A 21,516-nucleotide genomic window follows, 5' to 3' on the forward strand; every position below is an offset into this window, starting at 1 on the left:
AAATTCTTAAAAAGAAATTCTTAATAGCTTTCAACATCACATTCCTAAAACCGAGTGTTTATAGATTATGTGGCTTTCCTAAAATTTTAACCCCTAACTCTACAAATCACAAAAAAAACAATATTGTTTATATTTTTTATTTTAAAAATTGCACAGATCATTTATATGATTCATCAAGAATATTTTTTTTTAGCTTCTAAAGAAAATGTAAATAGATCCCGAGTGAAAGTAATGTATACTGATTGACTTTTTCGTGAGTTATCGTAGGGTTATCGTGGGTTAATACTCTGAGTACGATCTTCTGCTTCTCTTAACTCGGTTGGTAGCACACTCAGCTCACACATTGAGTGTCCGTGGTTTGATCCCCGGTACGGGTGGAAGCACTGGGGCATGTATCCTTAAGACACCTGCTTTCCCTGTTCACCTAGCAGTAAAATATGTGGCTGGGTATAAGTCGACTGATGTGGGTCTCATCCGGAGACAAAATTAACCTAATTGCCCGAAATGCTCTGCATAACCAGGGGGTTTCTATATAGTATGTCACTGATGTCAGCTATGGTCTGTGTAAGTTGTGTCATGTACTTGTAGAAATAAATATTTATTTTATTATTATTATTATTATTATTATTATTATTATTATTATTATTATTATTATTATTATTATTATTATTATTATTATTATACGATTCTTCGCTTGGCGAGTCTCATGCAGCTTCACGAGAGAGAGTGAGAGAGAGAGAGAGAGAGAGAGAGAGAGAGAGAGAGAGAGAGAGAGAGAGAGAGAGAGAGAGAGAGAGAGAGAGAGAGAGAGAGAGGGGGACCGATGGCAAGTAACATTTGCACCTGAGACAACACAAATGATGATGGCTTTAGGCATGATGATGGTATTGCTGGAGCAGTAGCAAGTATGAATGGGAGAGCGTTGGTACCTGGGGAAGAAGTTAATATCTTTGGGGTGAAATTTGACTCCAAAATGAGCACGAAGAACCACGTTGTAAATCTTGCAAACAAGGCATCTGCTTGACAGTAGAGGTTGCAAGATTCTGTATGAGGCACAAGTATGGTCACACCTTGAGGATGCTATACTTTCTTGGTTTGCCTTCCCTCCACCCCCATCTCTCATCTGCGACTGCTTGAGAAAGTATAGAACAGAGCAAGACGTCTCATTTCTCCCCTGGACCCATCCTGGATAGATCTGTCATTTCAGCAGAGCCTTCAACACAGGAGGGATGTGGGTGGCCTTACTGTTATGTACAAGGCCAACTTTGTCGAAGTACCACACTTGGCTCCACTTCGAGGACAGCGTGAAGCAAGTTTCTATACCACAAGACGGGCAGAAAGCAGCAACTTCACTCTAACTGCACCTTTCTCCAGAACATCACTCCATCTGAGATCATTTATACCCAGGATGACTCGAGTATGGAGCACATTCGTACAGCATTATGATGTCAACGAGATAAAGTCAGTTGATCAAATGAAAATACTGGCCCACAGATGGCTCCAACTTCATCCTGTTCCCTACTTGTATGTCTCATAACAATAAAAATGCTTTCAAATGAGTTGATGTAGGTAACAGCTCTTAGCTTGTCAATAAAGTTAGGAATCCTTAACCTGTAAATAGCTTGTCAAACCCTGTGTAAAAAGAGAGAGAGAGAGAGAGAGAGAGAGAGAGAGAGAGAGAGAGAGAGAGAGAGAGAGAGAGAGAGAGAGAGAGAGAGAGACTACAAAAACGACCTTACATGTCAAATGAGTGAAACATAGACACCTGTCAGAGTTTTGATACTATGGCACGATTGCTGTTCTTTTCTTTGTCTCACAAATACGAGAGTTTTGACAGGTAAATCTTGCAAATTCCTACATATATCAGCGATGCAGATACCTATGTATACTCTCCCATGTGTTTCTTAATTGATTTTGGCGCTGTGAGATTTCCATTCCAATCTTGCAGGCCTAGTCTGACACCAGACCGCGAGGAAACAGCTACCATAATAACTATCAGGAAGCTAACAGTAACTACCCTCGTAGGATAACTTGCAACTAATATATAGTTAACAATAACGACCCTCCTAGGAGATCTTGCAACTAATAGATAACTAACAATAACGACCCTCCTAGGAGATCTTGCAACTAATATATAACTAGCAAAAAAAAACCTCCTAGGAGATCTTGCAACTAATAGATAACTAACACTAACGACCCTCCTAGGAGCTCCTTCAACTAATAGATAACTAGCAATAAAGACCCTCCTAGGAGATCTTGCATCTAATAGATAATTAGCAATAACGGCCCTCCTAGGAGATCTTGGATCTAATAGATAACTAGCAATAACAGCCCTCCTAGGAGATCGCCTTGCTTTGTTCAATCAATCCGATTCTTCGCCATTTAAAACCGCTCACTGTTTCCTCTCGGTAAGGTAATAATCGCTGCTCAGCACTTGAAGTTGACAGGAACGAGGGGAGGAGGAAGAGAAGGAGGAGGAGGAGGAGGAGGAGGAGGCAGAGAGGGAGGAGGAAGACAGGGAGGATAAGATAGAGGAGCAAGACGACTATGAGGAGAAAAAGCCAGAGGAGGTGGAGGTGGTGCTAGTTATACTAGTGTGGAGGAGAGGAGGTGGCCGTCAGTACACCTGTCGCCATGCCTGAGGCGCCACAGACGAGACTCTGGGGCAGGTAGACAGGATATGAACAGGTACTTCATCCTGTCCGCCAGCTGTGGACTATCGTGCAGAGGGAGAGGATAGGTAGGGGTGAGGGGCACACACACACACACTCACAAAAACGTAAGTTGTAAAATCTTTAAATAACGTATCCTCTGAGGCAGCGTAAGTATATAGTCATTAGATTACATCTTGTGTAGAGTACTTTGTAAATTATACCTGATCCCGGTTTTGATTCAGCAAGGTGCTCCATAAGCAGTGTCAGAGATTGTTTATAGAGGATTAAAAAGTGTGTGTGTGTGTGTGTGTGTGTGTGTGTGTGTGTGTGTGTGTGTGTGTGTGTGTGTGTGTGTGTGTGTGTGTGTGTCGTAACAGCAGAATTCGAGCTCTTGTTATCTACAAAAAAATTAATAAAAAAAAATACTGATTATCATGCAAGCTCGTAAAATGTTCAATAGTTCTGGTACAGATTGCATCCTGTGTGATCCCAATCCAGACGTTAGCTTCTCTGTTGAGAAATATTTTTCAGTATCCTATTTACACTGCTCTTTTTTTTCGTTATGTATCACTATTGCATTTTCGTCTCATTATTGCTCGCACAAGCAAATTTTCTCTATATTTTTTTGTTCATGTAATCATTCGCTTGGCAAATTCTTTATTAAGAAAATTAATAGCATTAACTGCATATTCTTGGAAACCATCACATTCTGAGGAATAATTCTTAGGAATATGTTTATTTTCCTTCGCACATTTGTGTTTGCAATAGAGATGTTACACCATCTTGACATATATATACCATCGTGACACATATACACCGTCTTGACACATATACATCATCTTCACACGTATATACAAGCTTGACATATGTACAGGTAACCTAAATAAATAATGGCTATCATATATACCGTGTTTGTGTATATGGAGAAAACTGTTTCTCTTTTATTCTCTTCTCAATCACATTTGAATCTGCTTATTTTTCTTTGTTCTGCTGAAGAGCCGAAGAAGAAAGATGGATCAAATGCACTACACTAAATGTACTCAGTAGCTGCCACAGTTAATACACACCGAGTAGTTGTGAACACTGGCAGTTTTTTAGTAGTAGTAGTAGTAGTAGTAGTAGTAGTAGTAGTAGTAGTAGTAGTAGTAGTAGTAGTAGTAGTAGTCATAGTAGTAGTAGTCATAGTAGTAGTAGTAGTAGTAGTAGTAGTAGTAGTCATAGTAGTAGTAGTAGTAGTCATAGTAGTAGTAGTAGTAGTAGTAGTCACAGCAGTAGTAGTCATAGTAGTAGTAGTAGTAGTAGTAGTAGTAGTAGTAGTAGTAGTAGTAGTAGTAGTAGTAGTAGTAGTAGTATATAAGTCTCTCCCTTCTGCCTCTCTCTCTTTCTCTCTCTCTCTCTCTCTCTCTCCTCTCTCACACATACACAGACACAGACACACACAGTTCACCGCTGGCACCAGCAGCTACTCCTTGCCTGGTCAGACTTCTGGTGACTCTCCTATAAGAAAATCATTCATCAGCACCGCGCCATCTGAATGAACACTGTACTACATTACATTCCCGAGTCAACTGTCTTAGCGGTCAAAACTACACATGTTCCTTGAGAACTTCACAATCTGAGAAACCTCTTGACAGTGGCATACAGTCACTTTTCGGCTGAATAAGACACGTTTCACCCCACCAGCAACCTATACCATCTAATACAGAGTTGAGGAAGAAGACGCATATGGTTGAAAAACTGGAATAAAAGAACTAGAGCGATGAAGCAATTGTTGTGGTCACATAAAGGTACATACAGCTCGTGGTGATGTCATTTTAAGGTGTTTACTCCTTAAAGTCTTGTTCTAAAATAAAACATGGAAGGTGCTCGGTCCCTTATTCTTGGTATACATTTTATACACATGTATTAATTTGATATACATTATTAATCAAGGGTCGGTAGACTTCTTTCATTTCTCCTCTGGCTTATGTTAAGGTCAGGTTAGAGACCAAAGGGGCATTGCAACCGGCCTACTGACACTAACATATCTTCTAAATTTTAATATGTATCTGCAATTCCATGTAGATCAAGGCTGAGGAACTGAGCAGCGGGGAGGTCTAGCCCAAGACTTGGTGGCAAAACGTTTCTTAAAGATATCTAGATGTTTCAAAATGGGATTTTAGTCACGGAATCGTTGGTGCCTTTCATCTAATTGTGTATTTTCGGTTTCCGTGTGTTTCTAGCGAGACATCGCGGTAGTGTGTTGCGAGCGCTGAGTTGTGGCCGGGGGAGGCTGTCAAGCTGACTTGTGGCCGGGGGAGGCTGTCACGCTGACTTGTGGCCGGGAGAGGCTGTCACGCTGACTTGTGGCCGGGGGAGGCTGTCACGCTGACTTGTGGCCGGGGGAGGCTGTCACGCTGACTTGTGGCCGGGGGAGGCTGTCACGCTGACTTGTGGCCGGGGGAGGCTGTCACTCTGACTTGTGGCCGGGGGAGGCTGTTACGCTGACTTGTGGCCGGGGGAGGCTGTCACTCTGACTTGTGACCGAGGGAGGTTGTCACGCTGACTTGTGAACGAGGGAGGCAGTCACACTGACTTGTGGCCGGGGGAGGCTGTTACTCTGACTTGTGGCTGGGGAAGGCTGTTACTCTGACTTGTGTCCGAGGGAGGCTGTCACGCTGACTTGTGACTGAGGGAGGCTGTCACACTGACTTGTGGCTGGGGAAGGCTGTTACTCTGACTTGTGTCCGAGGGAGGCTGTCACGCTGACTTGTGGCCGGGGGAGGCTGTCACGCTGACTTGTGGCCGGGGGAGGCTGTCACGCTGACTTGTGGCCGGGGGAGGCTGTCACGCTGATTTGTGGCCGGGGGAGGCTGTCACGCTGACTTGTGGCCGGGGGAGGCTGTCACGCTGACTTGTGGCCGGGGGAGGCTGTCACGCTGACTTGTGGCCGGGGGAGGCTGTCACTCTGACTTGTGGCCGGGGGAGGCTGTTACGCTGACTTGTGGCCGGGGGAGGCTGTCACTCTGACTTGTGACCGCGGGAGGCTGTCACGCTGACTTGTGAACGAGGGAGGCAGTCACACTGACTTGTGGCCGGGGGAGGCTGTTACTCTGACTTGTGGCTGGGGAAGGCTGTTACTCTGACTTGTGTCCGAGGGAGGCTGTCACGCTGACTTGTGACTGAGGGAGGCTGTCACACTGACTTGTGGCTGGGGAAGGCTGTTACTCTGACTTGTGTCCGAGGGAGGCTGTCACGCTGACTTGTGGCCGGGGGAGGCTGTCACGCTGACTTGTGGCCGGGGGAGGCTGTCACGCTGACTTGTGGCCGGGGGAGGCTGTCACGCTGACTTGTGACCGAGGGAGGCTGTCACACTGACTTGTGGCCGGGGGAGGCTGTTACTCTGACTTGTGACCGAGGGAGGCTGTCACGCTGACTTGTGGCCGGGGGAGGCTGTCACGCTGACTTGTGGCCGGGGGAGGCCGTCACGCTGACTTGTGGCCGGGGGAGGTTGTCACGCTGACTTGTGACCGGGGAAGGCTGTCACGCTGATTTGTGGCCGAGGGAGGCTGTCACGCTGACTTGTGGCCAGGGGAGGCTGTCACGCTGACTTGTGGCCGGGGGAGGCTGTCACGCTGACTTGTGGCCGAGGGAGGCTGTCACGCTGACTTGTGACCGGGGGAGGCTGTCGCTCTGACTTGTAGCCGGGGGAGGCTGTCACGCTGACTTGTGACCGGGGAAGACTGTCACGCTGACTTGTGGCCGGGGGAGGCTGTCACGCTGACTTGTGGCCGGGGGAGGCTGTTACGCTGACTTGTGGCCGAGGGAGGCTGTCACGCTGAGTTTTGGCCGGGGGAGGCTGTCGCTCTGACTTGTGGCCGGGGGAAGCTGTCACGCTGAGTTGTGGCCAGGGGAGGCTGTTAGGCTGACTTGTGGCCGGGGGAGGCTGTCACGCTGACTTGTGGCCAGGGGAGGCTGTCGCTCTGACTTGTGGCCGGGGGAGGCTGTCACTCTGGCTTGTGGCCGAGGGAAGCTGTCACGCTGAGTTGTGGCCGGGGGAGGCTGTCACGCTGAGTTGTGGCCGGGGGAGGCTGTCACGCTGAGTTGTGGCCAGGAGAGCTGTCGCTCTGACTTGTGACCGGGGGAGGCTGTCACGCTGACTTGTGGCCGGGGGAGGCTGTTACGCTGACTTGTGGCCGGGGGAGGCTGTTACGCTGACTTGTGGCCGGGGGAGGCTGTCACGCTGACTTGTGGCCGGGGGAGGCTGTCACGCTGACTTGTGGCCGGGGAGGCTGTCACGCTGACTTGTGGCCGGGGGAGGCTGTCACGCTGAGTTGTGGCCGGGGGAGGCTGTTACGCTGACTTGTGGCCGGGAGAGGCTGTCACGCTGACTTGTGGCCGGGGGAGGCTGTTACGCTGACTTGTGGCCGGGGGAGGCTGTCACGCTGACTTGTGGCCGGGGGAGGCTGTCACGCTGACTTGTGGCCGGGGGAGGCTGTCACTCTGACTTGTGGCCGGGGGAAGCTGTCACGCTGACTTGTGGCCGGGGGAAGCTGTCACGCTGACTTGTGGCCGGGGGAGGCTGTCACTCTGACTTGTGGCCAAGGGAGGTTGTCACGCTGACTTGTGGCCGGGGGAGGCTGTCACGCTGACTTGTGGCCGGGGGAGGCTGTCACGCTGACTTGTGGCCGGGGGAGGCTGTCACTCTGACTTGTGGCCGGGGGAGGCTGTCACGCTGACTTGTGGCCGGGGGAGGTTGTCACTCTGACTTGTGGCCAGGGGAGGCTGTCACGCTGACTTGTGGCCGGGGGGAAGCTGTCACGCTGACTTGTGGCCGGGGGAGGCTGTCACTCTGACTTGTGGCCGGGGGAAGCTGTCACGCTGACTTGTGGCCGGGGGAGGCTGTCACGTTGACTTGTGGCCGGGGGAGGCTGTCACGCTGACTTGTGGCCGGTGGAGGTTGTCACTCTGACTTATGGCCGGGGGAGGCTGTCACTCTGACTTGTGGCCGGGGGAGGCTGTCACTCTGACTTGTGGCCGGGGGAGGCTGTCACGTTGACTTGTGGCCGGGGGAGGCTGTCACGCTGACTTGTGGCCGGTGGAGGCTGTCACTCTGACTTGTGGCCGGGGGAGGCTGTCACTCTGACTTGTGGCCGGGGGAGGCTGTTACGCTGACTTGTGGCCGGGGGAGGCTGTCACGCTGACTTGTGGCCGGGGTAGGCTGTCATGCCGACTTTTAGCCGGGGGAGGCTGTCACGCTGAGTTGTGGCCGGGGAGGCTGTCACGCTGACTTGTGGCCGGGGGAGGCTGTCACGCTGACTTGTGGCCGGGGGAGGCTGTCACGCTGACTTGTGGCCGGGGGAGGCTGTCACTCAGTCTTGTGGCCGGGGGAGGCTGTTACGCTGACTTGTGGCCGGGGGAGGCTGTCACGCTGACTTGTGGCAGGGGGGAAGCTGTCACGCTGACTTGTGGCCAGGGGAGGCTGTCACGTTGACTTGTGGCTGGGGGAGGCTGTCACTCTGACTTGTGGCCAGGGGAGGCTGTTACGCTGACTTGTGGCCGGGGGAGGTTGTCACTCTGACATGTGGCCAGGGGAGGCTGTCACGTTGACTTGTGGCTGGGGGAGGCTGTCACTCTGACATGTGGCCAGGGGAGGCTGTTACGCTGACTTGTGGCCGGGGGAGGTTGTCACTCTGACATGTGGCCAGGGGAGGCTGTCACGCTGACTTGTGGCCGGGGGAGGCTGTCACGCTGACTTGTGGCTGGGGGAGGCTGTCACGCTGACTTGTGGCCGGGGGAGGCTGTCACGCTGACTTGTGGCCAGGGGAGGCTGTCACGTTGACTTGTGGCTGGGGGAGGCTGTCACTCTGACTTGTGGCCAGGGGAGGCTGTTACGCTGACTTGTGGCCGGGGGAGGTTGTCACTCTGACATGTGGCCAGGGGAGGCTGTCACGCTGACTTGTGGCCGGGGGAGGCTGTCACGCTGACTTGTGGCCGGGGGAGGCTGTCACGCTGACTTGTGGCCGGGGGAGGCTGTCACGCTGACTTGTGGCCGGGGGAGGCTGTCACGCTGACTTGTGGCCGGGGGAGGCTGTCACGCTGACTTGTGGCCGGGGGAGGCTGTCACTCTGACTTGTGGCCAAGGGAGACTGTCACGCTGACTTGTGGCCGGGGGGAAGCTGTCACGCTGACTTGTGGCCGGTTTAGGCTGTCACGCTAACTTGTGGCCGGTTTAGGCTGTCACGCTAACTTGTGGCCGGTTTAGGCTGTCACGCTAACTTGTGGCCGGTTTAGGCTGTCACGCTAACTTGTGGCCGGTTTAGGCTGTCACGTTGACTTGTGGCCGGGGGAGGTAATGATGGAGGTTTACCCAAGGATGGGGCAAGAACTGAGAGAGGAGCGAGTCACGGCCAGTCCTGTAGTTACCACAGGATCGTGACCCAGGGCAAGTCAGCCAGTGCACACACACACACACACACACACACACACACACACACACACACACACACACACACACACACACACACACACACACACACACACACACACACATACACACACACACTGAGGAAGAAAGGAGGGAAGATCACAAGAAACGACCGGAAAGCATGTGAGGAGCTCAACATCAGATTCAAAGAAGTGTTCACTGAGGAGACAGAAGGGGCTCCAGAAAGACAGAGAGGTGGGGCACACCACCAAGTGTTGGACACAATACATACAACTGAGGAGGGAGTGAAGAGGCTGCTAAGCGAGCTAGATACCTCGACGGCGATGGGGCCGGATAACATCTGTCCATGGGTCCTGAGAGAGGAAGCAGAGGCACTATGTTGACCACTAACAACAGTTTTCAACACATCTATCGAAACAGGGCGATTATCTTAGGTATGAGAGACAGCAAATGCAATCACAATTTTTAAAATGGAAACAGACACGAAACATTAAACTACAGACCGGTGCCAGTGACATGTATAGTACGCAAAGTCATGGAGAAGATGATCAGGAAAAGAGTGGTGGAGCACCTAGAAAAGGAAGAACTTATCAACGACAACCAGCACGGTTTCAGGGACGGGAAATTCTGTGTCACAAACCTACTGGAGTTCTATGACAGGGTGATAGCAGTAAGACAAGAAAGAGAGAGGGGTGGGTAGTTTGCGTTTTCTTGGACTGTAAGAAGGCTTTTAACACAGTTCCATACAAGAGTTCAGTGCAAAAGCTGGAGGACCAGGCAGGGATAACAGGGAAGGCACTGCAATGGATCACGGAATACCTGTCGGGAAGACATCAGCAAGTCATGGTACATGACGAGGTGTCAGAGTGGGCTCCTGTGATGAGTGGGGTTCCACAGGGGTCAGTCCTAGGACCGGTGCTGTTTCTGGTATATGTGAACGACATGACGAAAGGAATAGATTCAGAAGTGTCGCTGTTTGCAGATGATTCAAAGTTGATGAGAATAATTCAATCAGACGAGTACAAGGCGGAACTACAAAGAGATCTGGACAGACTGCAGGCCTGGTCCAGAAACTGGCTCCTGGAGTTCAACCCCACCAAGTGCAAAGTCATGAAGACTGGGGAAGGGCAAAGAAGACCGCAGACGGAGTACAGTCTAGGGGGCCAGAGACTACAAATTTCAGTCAAAGAAAAGGATCTTGGGATGAGTATAACACCGGGCAAATCTGAGGTTTACGTCAACCAAATAACTGCTGCAGCATATGGGCGCCTAGCAAACCTAAGAACAGCATTCAGACATCTCAATAAGTAATCATTCATGACCCTGTACACCATTTATGTCAGGCCTATATTGGAGTATGTAGCACCAGTTTGGAACCCATACCAAGTGCAAAAGTTTGCAACAAGACTAGTCCCGGAGCTAAGGGGTATGTCCTACGAGGAGAGGTTAAAGGAAAGCGACCTGAAGACATTGGAGGACAGGAGAGATAGGGAAGATATGATAACGACTTATAAATACTGAGAGGAATTGACAAGGCGGACAGAGACAGGATGTTCCAGAGATGGAACACAGCAACAAGGGGGCACAATTGAAGCCGAAGACTCAGATGAATCACAGGGATGTTAGGAAATATTTCTTCAGTCACAGAGTTGTCAGAAAGTGGAATAGCCTGGGTAGTGATGTAGTGGAGGCAGGATCCATATATAGTTTTGAGAAGAGGTATGATAATGCTCATGGAACAGGAAGAGTAACCTAATAGCGACAAGTGAAGAGGCGGGGCCAGGAGCTGTGAATCGACCTCTGCAACCACAAGTAGATGAGTACAACTAGGTGAGTACACACACAGTGTGCCTGTCGAAGGCCGCAAAACGGAACCAGAAGCAAATACTCTCCTCCGGATTTGTAACTCGGAGTATATCTGAGTACGCACAAAGTAAATTTTTGAGAGTACGTAAACTGAGTACACGATGACTAGTGCACAGACTGTTAGTACACATACGAGCGTGCATAGTGTGAGTACATCTCTACGCACTGAGGTGAGAGTACACACTGAGTTCATCTTTGCGAGTACACAGACTTTCAGTACGTACACTGGATACATCTCTGCGAATACACAGTACGTGTATAATCACATATCTGTATTCATTTATATGACTAAACACAGTGAGTACATCTCTGCGAGTACACAGACTGTGAGTGCACACACTGAGTACATCCAATGTTATTGCTCCATCCACTATATTATTACATTTTCCTGAGTGGTGGCGATAGGTGGTGAGTCCGTCCGAGTCCAGTAAATCAGTGTCGGGGTCGGCCCCGCTACTGCTCCAGGCGCCGGAACTCAGGAATTGTCCAGGCCCCTAGGGCTAGCCAGCGTGCACACACACACACACACACACACACACACACACACACACACACGCCAGGAGCTGAGGCTCGACCCCTGCAACCACAATTAGGTGAGTACACACACACACACAATCACACACACAACACAGGGGAAGGAGAAGGAGAAATATCTAAAATAGGCCAAGTGTCTATTGGACAGTAATCCTTTGACAGACGGTAACTATTACCACTAATACTATTGCTACTATTACTACTACTACTATTGCTATTACTACTATTACAGCTACAACTGTTACTATTACTATTACACACACTCGCCTCCCGTTGAAGACAATTGACACACGAAACAACGTATAACGATACGATGAGACACACGAAACAACGTATAACGATACGATGTGACACACGAAACAACGTATAGCGATACGATGAGACACTAAACAGATAAAACAACATCCTTCAAGAAACAAAAATTAAGAAAAAAATCTATCACATCAACAACTAGGAGCCGCAGCTGTAATCTGAAAAACAAAAAATGTGGCGGCAAAACGAAACCAGATTTTTTTGGGTTACCAACGGGTGGCGGAACACTGGAATGGAATACAAGAATATAGATGGTGTTTCACCAGTCACTGTCAGTAGCCAAAAGTACTCACTACTTATTGCTTTTGTTTTTTAAGACTTTTGAAGCTTTTATGTACATTATGTGCATTAAGTAGGCATATTATGTATATTAGTGTTGTTTTATTCCGATAAGTATGTTAGTGATGGCACAATATATTATTTACAGTGATTTATTGAGAAGACGTTTTGTCTTCCAGAGATTTTATCAAATCTTGTTGAAGCCTCTGATAGGCGAAACGTCTCAATAAAATGTGATGAACTGCATATTGTGCCTTATTGACGTATGAATGTACACGGTCTGGCAAGGGAATATATTTATATCACACAATTAATTTGGACCTGCTTTGTATCCTCTTGGGAATGGTAGGACAAAACCAGGACGGCAGTAGGAAGGAATGTGACTCTCGACAACTTGAGGGGGAAATGGACGTTAATGCGTTCATCAAGGTCACCTTTATTGATGGGGTTTGAGTCCATCGATCTTGATTAGTACGTGTATTTGAAGTAAACAACGTCCAAGAACAGTAACGCCTTCAATGAAGGTGTCCTTAGCCAGTGTATACGTGTTCGCTCCCCACAGCTCGGTACTGGAGGCCTGCTACACAGTACTGGAGTTCATGAAAGGTCTTTGTATCAGGGGGGTGTAAAGGGTGTGTGTGTATGTGTGGGTGTGTGTTTGTAAGAGTGGGGGGACCATTATCACCACCGGCCAAGGTGTACGGGAGAAAATGGCCCCTCCAGGACATTTTTTCCCAGGTCCAGCGGACGTAACCCCATCCAGGGCGCTGTGGGAGTTGCACTTTTGTGCGTCCTGGATACATGAGCCAGGGAGAAAGGGGCCGTGCAGCGTCGCCAGCCTGGAAAACGAGTATCAAGTTGGCAAGTTTATGACCTTTGCTGGAATCGTTATTATCCTGGAAAAGGTGGGAAGCAAGGGGGAGGGGAGGGGGTGCCAGGGAAGGTTCCCCTTTATCCCAAGAGGCTCCAGGGGCCAAGATCCCCCCTTAACCCTGGCAGGCAAGGATGTTTTTGCCATCTTGACTTGCTGGAAACTAAGATGGTAACTTTGCTAGCAACCACCACCACCACCACCACCTTGTTGGACACCTTCACCTTGTTACACGCCACCACCTAGTTAGACACCACCATCACCTTGTTAGACACCACCACCGCTACCTTGTTCATCACCATCATCACCTCTGACACCACCACTATCACTACCACCCCCCTTGTTAGACTGGTGGTTGTTAAGGTTTTATTGATGTTGCTTGTGAGTAGTGGTTGATGGGGCGAAAGGTATATGTGATCTGTTTTTTCTGATGATGCTGGTGGTGATTTGTGTGTTTCATCCTGCAGTTGGTCGTGATTTGTGGGGTTTATCTCACTGTTGGTCGTCAGAGTTGGGATTTACTTGTCCTCACACTTTAATCTATAAAGTGACTCACCACTTTCAAGCTGAAACCTTAACACAAAAATATAAACCATTCAAGAACCTTATTACACAAATATTAACTCTTTTAAACAAAAAGCGTGTAACAGTAAAATAAATACTTTTATATTTTAATGAAATGTCGATTCCTCGAAAATTTCCCCGAAGTCTCTACAGGCACCCTGTTAATTACGAAAGTCACAGCTTAAACGAAAAGGCTAAAGCCATAGATAAACATTAAAATATACTTCACAGTTAGTAAGATGCCATACACAAGTCATAGATGCAGGAGCACCAGCGAGCAGGAGACTATGGCTGATGCTCTGTCTGCAGAGAATCATCTGACAGTGATGCTATTTGTTGAATGACGAGTTCCGAACTTCCACCTCCTGTCCAACCCTAAGGTCCATGCAGCGCTCACAGGGACCACCACATTCCCAAGACTTAGATGTATGTAGCCCATGAAGTCGCTGTATAACAGAGCTCAGAGTAAGTGAGGGGTGTTGAGAAATGCTGGAGAAGTTGTTAATTATGTCTGTACAGCGAGAAATAGGCCATGATATGGAGACTTACATAATGTTCTCGAGAATGTCAGGAGTACACGAAAGTTTTGAGATGAGATGGGAATGTTGTCTAGTTTATGAGATAGGGAATGTTTACATCAGAAACGAGTAACAATATTATGGAGAAGCTGTGACATTTGTAAGAGTAAGGTGGCAAATGTTTGCTTCAGTGACCAGCAACAACATTATGGAGAAGCTGTGAGATTTGAAGAAAAACAGCACTAATGTGCATAAGGGAACTCATGTCTCCGACTCCCTGGCACCTCGTTTAATAGCTTTACCAATTACAACGATAACCTCCCTTCAAGAGAGGTGCATTGATGCTAGTGAAGGGCTCTTAATCTAGGATATTAAAATTACCCCTCCCTTCTTGGGATTAAACCTAATTACCTCCCATTCTCCATGCTTCGTATAACCCTTAAGGTTTTAGCGTTTCTCTATGATAACCCAACGTCCAACTTAATATAAGATTCCATTTTTCCGAGTATCTGATTAATCTTTGTTTTTCAAAAACATTTACGTTTACATTTTCTGTTGCAGCTTTTTATCCCTCGGTTCAAGGTTTACAGTGGCAACTGCATTAATTAGGCAACAGTGTGTGGCAGAACATAAAAGGAAGACTTGCTGAGCCCCACCTCACAGACACCCACTACAGATATTTCTCTCTTAAGTGTAATGGTCGTGCTCCACCTTCTTCAGTCTCCCCACTTGCCTGAGTTATAGAACTTAGCTGAACATAGTGGCGCCATTTGTATTCATAAACCTTACCCCGAGAGCTTTATGGTATTACTCCATGTATTTAGGGATGAAAGTTTCGTGAGGTGGCGGTGATGGTGGTGGTCTCCACCTGCTCTGTGAAGGGGTGGTTGGTGGTCTCCACATGCTCTGCGAAGAGCTGGTTGGTGGTCTCCACCTGCTCTGCGAAGAGCTGGTTGGTGGTCTCCACCTGCTATGTGAAAAACTGGTTGGTGGTTTCCACCTGCTCTGTGAAAAGCTGGTTGGTGGTCTCCACCTGCTTTGTGAAGAACTGGTTGGTGGTCTCCACCTGCTTTGTGAAGGGCTGGTTGATGGTCTTCAATTCTTAGATCAATCTGACGTGTCTTAGTTTTTGTAGACGCGCCTCGTGAGATGTACAATCCTCCGTCAAATTAGTTAGCCTCTACAACGGTTTTAGATAAGTTTTTGTCATGGGATCACACAAGCTGTTGCGTTGCTGCCTTAGTGACGCTCCCGTGAGCATTTATCTCGTGCACTCACATAAAGATTCTCATTGTGCCGTGTGTTCACTATCAACTCCACTACGAAGCTCCCTGAATCTGGTCTTAATTTCGACGACCAAAGAAGCTATTGTGTCAGTGGTGGGCGTTTCCGCGCACGTAGGGAGGCGGAGGACCGTGGTGTGACTAGCAAGACTTATCACCCTGTATCCTCCATCTGAGTGTCGGGAACTTTACAATGAGCTAGTTGTTTTATACCAGGTTACCTGATCTGCTAAAGCCAAGGCCGGGCAGCTGAAGTAGCAGCAGCTATCCCTTGTTGGCTCGTTCTCCACGTCACTCCTCACTACCTGCAGCAGTGTTCCTGCCTTCTTTAAGTGGGTGTGATTTGGACCTCCCTGACATGGGCTAGTAGGCCTCCTGTAATGTTCCTTCTTTCTTACTTTCTTATGAGTGAACTTGTTTATCGAAGAGCAGAGCTGTTCAATACGTATTAAAATCTTCCAGAAAGCTGGACACAATAGCTTGCTTCTCCTTGCAGCTCTAGTCACGTATCCTTGTACCTGAGCGATAACCATCAGATTCCTGATCGTCACTGACTAAAATTGGTCTTCAAGCTGAAATAGTCCACAGCGGAAGTCGTCCCAAATTACAGCCTTCCATCACTCACGGCAATCTTTGAAGGTAACTTAGCCACGAATAGAATACAAATTGGTATTTTTTTGTGTGTTGCGTCGAGGAGCGGTAAAGCATAATCAACGGGGTTGTTCTTGCTCCTACAAAGTTCGCCACCTTCCTTCTCTCGCCAGTTCCAGCTGCGTCTCACACACGAGGCTTCATTTTTCGTCGAAGGCTGCACCTAACAAGTGGTGGCCGCAAGCAATACACGTCGACCGTTCTCCACCTCTGAATCACCTAACTCCAGGGGAAAAATGTTTCCCCGCAGCCCTTGCAGTTACTTATTCTTGAGAAGCTTTCGTAACAGCCCCATTCATTTTCCGCGGTGATGGGTCACAATGCATGGCTGTACATTCATTTTATTCTCTGTCTGTCTTTGTGTTAGTTACCAGTTCTCGAAGGCATTTGTCGATAGACACTTGGCTTGTTGTGTGGTTTTGTGTGTATATGTGTATGTGTGAACATGTTTGCTTGTCTGAGTATATGTGTGTGCCTCTGTCTGTCCGTCTCTGTCTATCTGTTTCTCTCTCTCTCTCTCTCTCTCTCTCTCTCTCTCTCTCTCTCTCTCTCTCTCTCTCTCTCTCTCTCTCTCTCTCTCTCTCTCTCGCTCTCTCTCTCCTCTCTCTCTCCTCTCTCTCTCTCTCTCTCTCTCGCTCTCTTTATGACAATATGCTTGAAACTACGATCATCTTTGTTCTTCTTGAGAGAGGTTTGCAGCTACTGTCTCCTGCTACTACCTTATACTTCTACTACTACTACTACTACTACTACTACTACTACATAAAACAACATATCAGCAATGACCAATAACACCTGCCACTACCCTATACAGACTTTAATACTGATTCCGCTAAAAAACACAATTAATAAGCGTACTGCTACAACACACAATCATCATCAAAACAGCTATTGGTACTAAGAACAACCAAGAAACCAACCTCTACTGTACGTACAACCATTAACTGCTACTGCTACGGTGAATGAGACATGCCAAGGTGCAGGCACTGGATGAGGCATGCCAAGGTGCAGGCACTGAAGGAAGCATGCCAAGGTGCAGGCACTGGTTGAGGCATGCCAAGGTGCAGGCACTGGTGGAGACATGCCAAGGTGCAGGCACTGGTGGAGACATGCCAAGGTGCAGGCACTGGTGGAGACATGCCAAGGTGCAGGCACTGGTGGAGACATGCCAAGGTGCAGGCACTGGTGGAGGCATGCCAAGGTGCAGGCAGTAAAATACTCTTTATATTTCTCGTGAGTTTAAACAACGTGATAAACAGAAAGTCTCTTCATAATTCAAGACTAATTAACTTTTGCGAATATAAACTTTTTAAGTACTGGCCGTCTCCCACCAAGGTAGCGTCAACCCATCGACAAAAACAAATATATTTACCATCATTCATTCAATAGCCGTCTTGCCAGAAGTGCACTGACATCCAAATTCAAATAACCTTCTGATCTGCAGCATCACTACCACCTCCTTCAGAGTGAAGACGCGGTACTTCCCACCTCCAGGAGTCAAGTCCGACTAACTGGTTTCCCTGAAAGCCTTCATAAGTGTCACTTTGCTCTCACTTATGTTTTCAAGAACGTGGTATACTGTCGTTTATAATCAGCATTACTTATTTCGAGACGATAGTGTTCATTTTCATGCATTAGGAGCAGCACTTTTTGAAAAACTGATTGAAAAAGGCGTGCTAAAAATATTGCATCAGAATACTGTTCTATGACGCCATACTGCTTAAGTTACCCCTCTTTAAAATAAATTTTGTATCGTAATATAATTAGGGACAGTGTGACTGTCTGCTGGTTGTACTGTGAAGCTTGGTGCCGACTCTCAGTAGGTAGTGTGACTGTCTGCTGGTTGTACTGTGAAGCTTGGTGCCGACTCTCAGTAGGTGGTGCGACTGTCTGCTGGTTGTACTGTGAAGCTTGGTGCCGACTCTCAGTAGGTAGTGTGACTGTCTGCTGGTTGTACTGTGAAGCTTGGTGCCGACTCTCAGTAGGTAGTGTGACTGTCTGCTGGTTGTACTGTGAAGCTTGGTGCCGCCTCTCAGTAGGTAGTGTGACTGTCTGCTGGTTGTACTGTGAAGCTTGGTGCCGACTCTCAGTAGGTAGTGTGACTGTCTGCTGGTTGTACTGTGAAGCTTGGTGCCGACTCTCAGTAGGTAGTGTGACTGTCTGCTGGTTGTACTGTGAAGCTTGGTGCCGACTCTCAGCAGGTAGTGTGACTGTCTGCTGGTTGTACTGTGAAGCTTGGTGCCGACTCTCAGTAGGTAGTGTGACTGTCTGCTGGTTGTACTGTGAAGCTTGGTGCCGCCTCTCAGTAGGTAGTGTGACTGTCTGCTGGTTGTACTGTGAAGCTTGGTGCCGACTCTCAGTAGGTGGTGCGACTGTCTGCTGGTTGTACTGTGAAGCTTGGTGCCGACTCTCAGTAGGTAGAGTGACTGTCTGCTGGTTGTACTGTGAAGCTTGGTGCCGACTCTCACTAGGTAGTGTGACTGTCTGCTGGTTGTACTGTGAAGCTTGGTGCCGACTCTCAGTAGGTAGTGCGACTGTCTGCTGGTTGTACTGTGAAGCTTGGTGCCGCCTCTCAGTAGGTGATGTGACTGTCTGCTGGTTGTACTGTGAAGCTTGGTGCCGACTCTCAGTAGGTGATGTGACTGTCTGCTGGTTGTACTGTGAAGCTTGGTGCCGACTCTCAGTAGGTAGTGTGACTGTCTGCTGGTTGTACTGTGAAGCTTGGCGCCGACTCTCAGTAGGTAGTGTGACTGTCTGCTGGTTGTACTGTGAAGCTTGGTGCCGACTCTCAGTAGGTAGTGTGACTGTCTGCTGGTTGTACTGTGAAGCTTGGTGCCGCCTCTCAGTAGGTAGTGTGACTGTCTGCTGGTTGTACTGTGAAGCTTGGTGCCGACTCTCAGTAGGTAGTGCGACTGTCTGCTGGTTGAACTGTGAAGCTTGGTGCCGACTCTCAGTAGGTAGTGTGACTGTCTGCTGGTTGTACTGTGAAGCTTGGTGCCGACTCTCAGTAGGTAGTGTGACTGTCTGCTGGTTGTACTGTGAAGCTTGGTGCCGCCTCTCAGTAGGTAGTGTGACTGTCTGCTGGTTGTACTGTGAAGCTTGGTGCCGACTCTCAGTAGGTAGTGTGACTGTCTGCTGGTTGTACTGTGAAGCTTGGTGCCGACTCTCAGTAGGTAGTGTGACTGTCTGCTGGTTGTACTGTGAAGCTTGGTGCCGACTCTCAGTAGGTGATGTGACTGTCTGCTGGTTGTACTGTGAAGCTTGGTGCCCCCTCTCAGTAGGTAGTGCGACTGTCTGCTGGTTGTACTGTGAAGCTTGGTGCCGACTCTCAGTAGGTAGTGCGACTGTCTGTTGGTTGTACTGTGAAGCTTGGTGCCCCCTCTCAGTATGTAGTGCGACTGTCTGCTGGTTGTACTGTGAAGCTTGGTGCCGCCTCTCAGTAGGTAGTGCGACTGTCTGCTGGTTGTACTGTGAAGCTTGGTGCCGCCTCTCAGTAGGTGATGTGACTGTCTGCTGGTTGTACTGTGAAGCTTGGTGCCCCCTCTCAGTAGGTGATGCGACTTTCTGCTGGTTGTACTGTGAAGCTTGGTGCCGACTCTCAGTAGGTAGTGTGACTGTCTGCTGGTTGTACTGTGAAGCTTGGTGCCGCCTCTCAGTAGGTAGTGTGACTGTCTGCTGGTTGTACTGTGAAGCTTGGTGCCGACTCTCAGTAGGTGGTGCGACTGTCTGCTGGTTGTACTGTGAAGCTTGGTGCCGACTCTCAGTAGGTAGTGTGACTGTCTGCTGGTTGTACTGTGAAGCTTGGTGCCGACTCTCAGTAGGTAGTGTGACTGTCTGCTGGTTGTACTGTGAAGCTTGGTGCCGACTCTCAGTAGGTGATGTGACTGTCTGCTGGTTGTACTGTGAAGCTTGGTGCCCCCTCTCAGTAGGTAGTGCGACTGTCTGCTGGTTGTACTGTGAAGCTTGGTGCCGACTCTCAGTAGGTAGTGCGACTGTCTGTTGGTTGTACTGTGAAGCTTGGTGCCCCCTCTCAGTATGTAGTGCGACTGTCTGCTGGTTGTACTGTGAAGCTTGGTGCCGCCTCTCAGTAGGTAGTGCGACTGTCTGCTGGTTGTACTGTGAAGCTTGGTGCCGCCTCTCAGTAGGTGATGTGACTGTCTGCTGGTTGTACTGTGAAGCTTGGTGCCCCCTCTCAATAGGTGATGCGACTTTCTGCTGGTTGTACTGTGAAGCTTGGTGCCGACTCTCAGTAGGTAGTGTGACTGTCTGCTGGTTGTACTGTGAAGCTTGGTGCCGACTCTCAGTAGGTAGTGTGACTGTCTGCTGGTTGTACTGTGAAGCTTGGTGCCCCCTCTCAGTAGGTAGTGTGACTGTCTGCTGGTTGTACTGTGAAGCTTGGTGCCCCCTCTCAGTAGGTGGTGTGACTGTCTGCTGGTTGTACTGTGAAACTTGGTGCCCCCTCTCAGTAGGTGGTGTGACTGTCTGCTGGTTGTACTGTGAAGCTTGGTGCCGCCTCTCAGTAGGTAGTGTGACTGTCTGCTGGTTGTACTGTGAAGCTTGGTGCCGACTCTCACTAGGTAGTGTGACTGTCTGCTGGTTGTACTGTGAAGCTTGGTGCCGACTCTCAGTAGGTAGTGCGACTGTCTGCTGGTTGTACTGTGAAGCTTGGTGCCGCCTCTCAGTAGGTGATGTGACTGTCTGCTGGTTGTACTGTGAAGCTTGGTGCCGACTCTCAGTAGGTGATGTGACTGTCTGCTGGTTGTACTGTGAAGCTTGGTGCCCCCTCTCAGTAGGTGGTGCGACTTTCTGCTGGTTGTACTGTGAAGCTTGGTGCCGACTCTCAGTAGGTAGTGTGACTGTCTGCTGGTTGTACTGTGAAGCTTGGCGCCGACTCTCAGTAGGTAGTGTGACTGTCTGCTGGTTGTACTGTGAAGCTTGGTGCCGACTCTCAGTAGGTGATGTGACTGTCTGCTGGTTGTGCTGTGAAGCTTGGTGCCGACTCTCAGTAGGTGATGTGACTGTCTGCTGGTTGTACTGTGAAGCTTGGTGCCCCCTCTCAGTAGGTAGTGCGACTGTCTGCTGGTTGTACTGTGAAGCTTGGTGCCGACTCTCAGTAGGTAGTGGGACTGTCTGCTGGTTGTACTGTGAAGCTTGGTGCCGCCTCTCAGTATGTAGTGCGACTGTCTGCTGGTTGTACTGTGAAGCTTGGTGCCGCCTCTCAGTAGGTAGTGCGACTGTCTGCTGGTTGTACTGTGAGGCTTGGTGCCGCCTCTCAGTAGGTGATGTGACTGTCTGCTGGTTGTACTGTGAAGCTTGGTGCCCCCTCTCAGTAGGTGGTGCGACTGTCTGCTGGTTGTACTGTGAAGCTTGGTGCCCCCTCTCAGTAGGTAGTGTGACTGTCTGCTGGTTGTACTGTGAAGCTTGGTGCCGACTCTCAGTAGGTAGTGTGACTGTCTGCTGGTTGTACTGTGAAGCTTGGTGCCGACTCTCAGTAGGTAGTGTGACTGTCTGCTGGTTGTACTGTGAAGCTTGGTGCCGACTCTCAGTAGGTAGTGTG

Source organism: Cherax quadricarinatus, chromosome 25, assembly GCF_038502225.1.
Source record: "Cherax quadricarinatus isolate ZL_2023a chromosome 25, ASM3850222v1, whole genome shotgun sequence".
Classification (NCBI taxonomy): Eukaryota; Metazoa; Arthropoda; class Malacostraca; order Decapoda; family Parastacidae; genus Cherax; species Cherax quadricarinatus.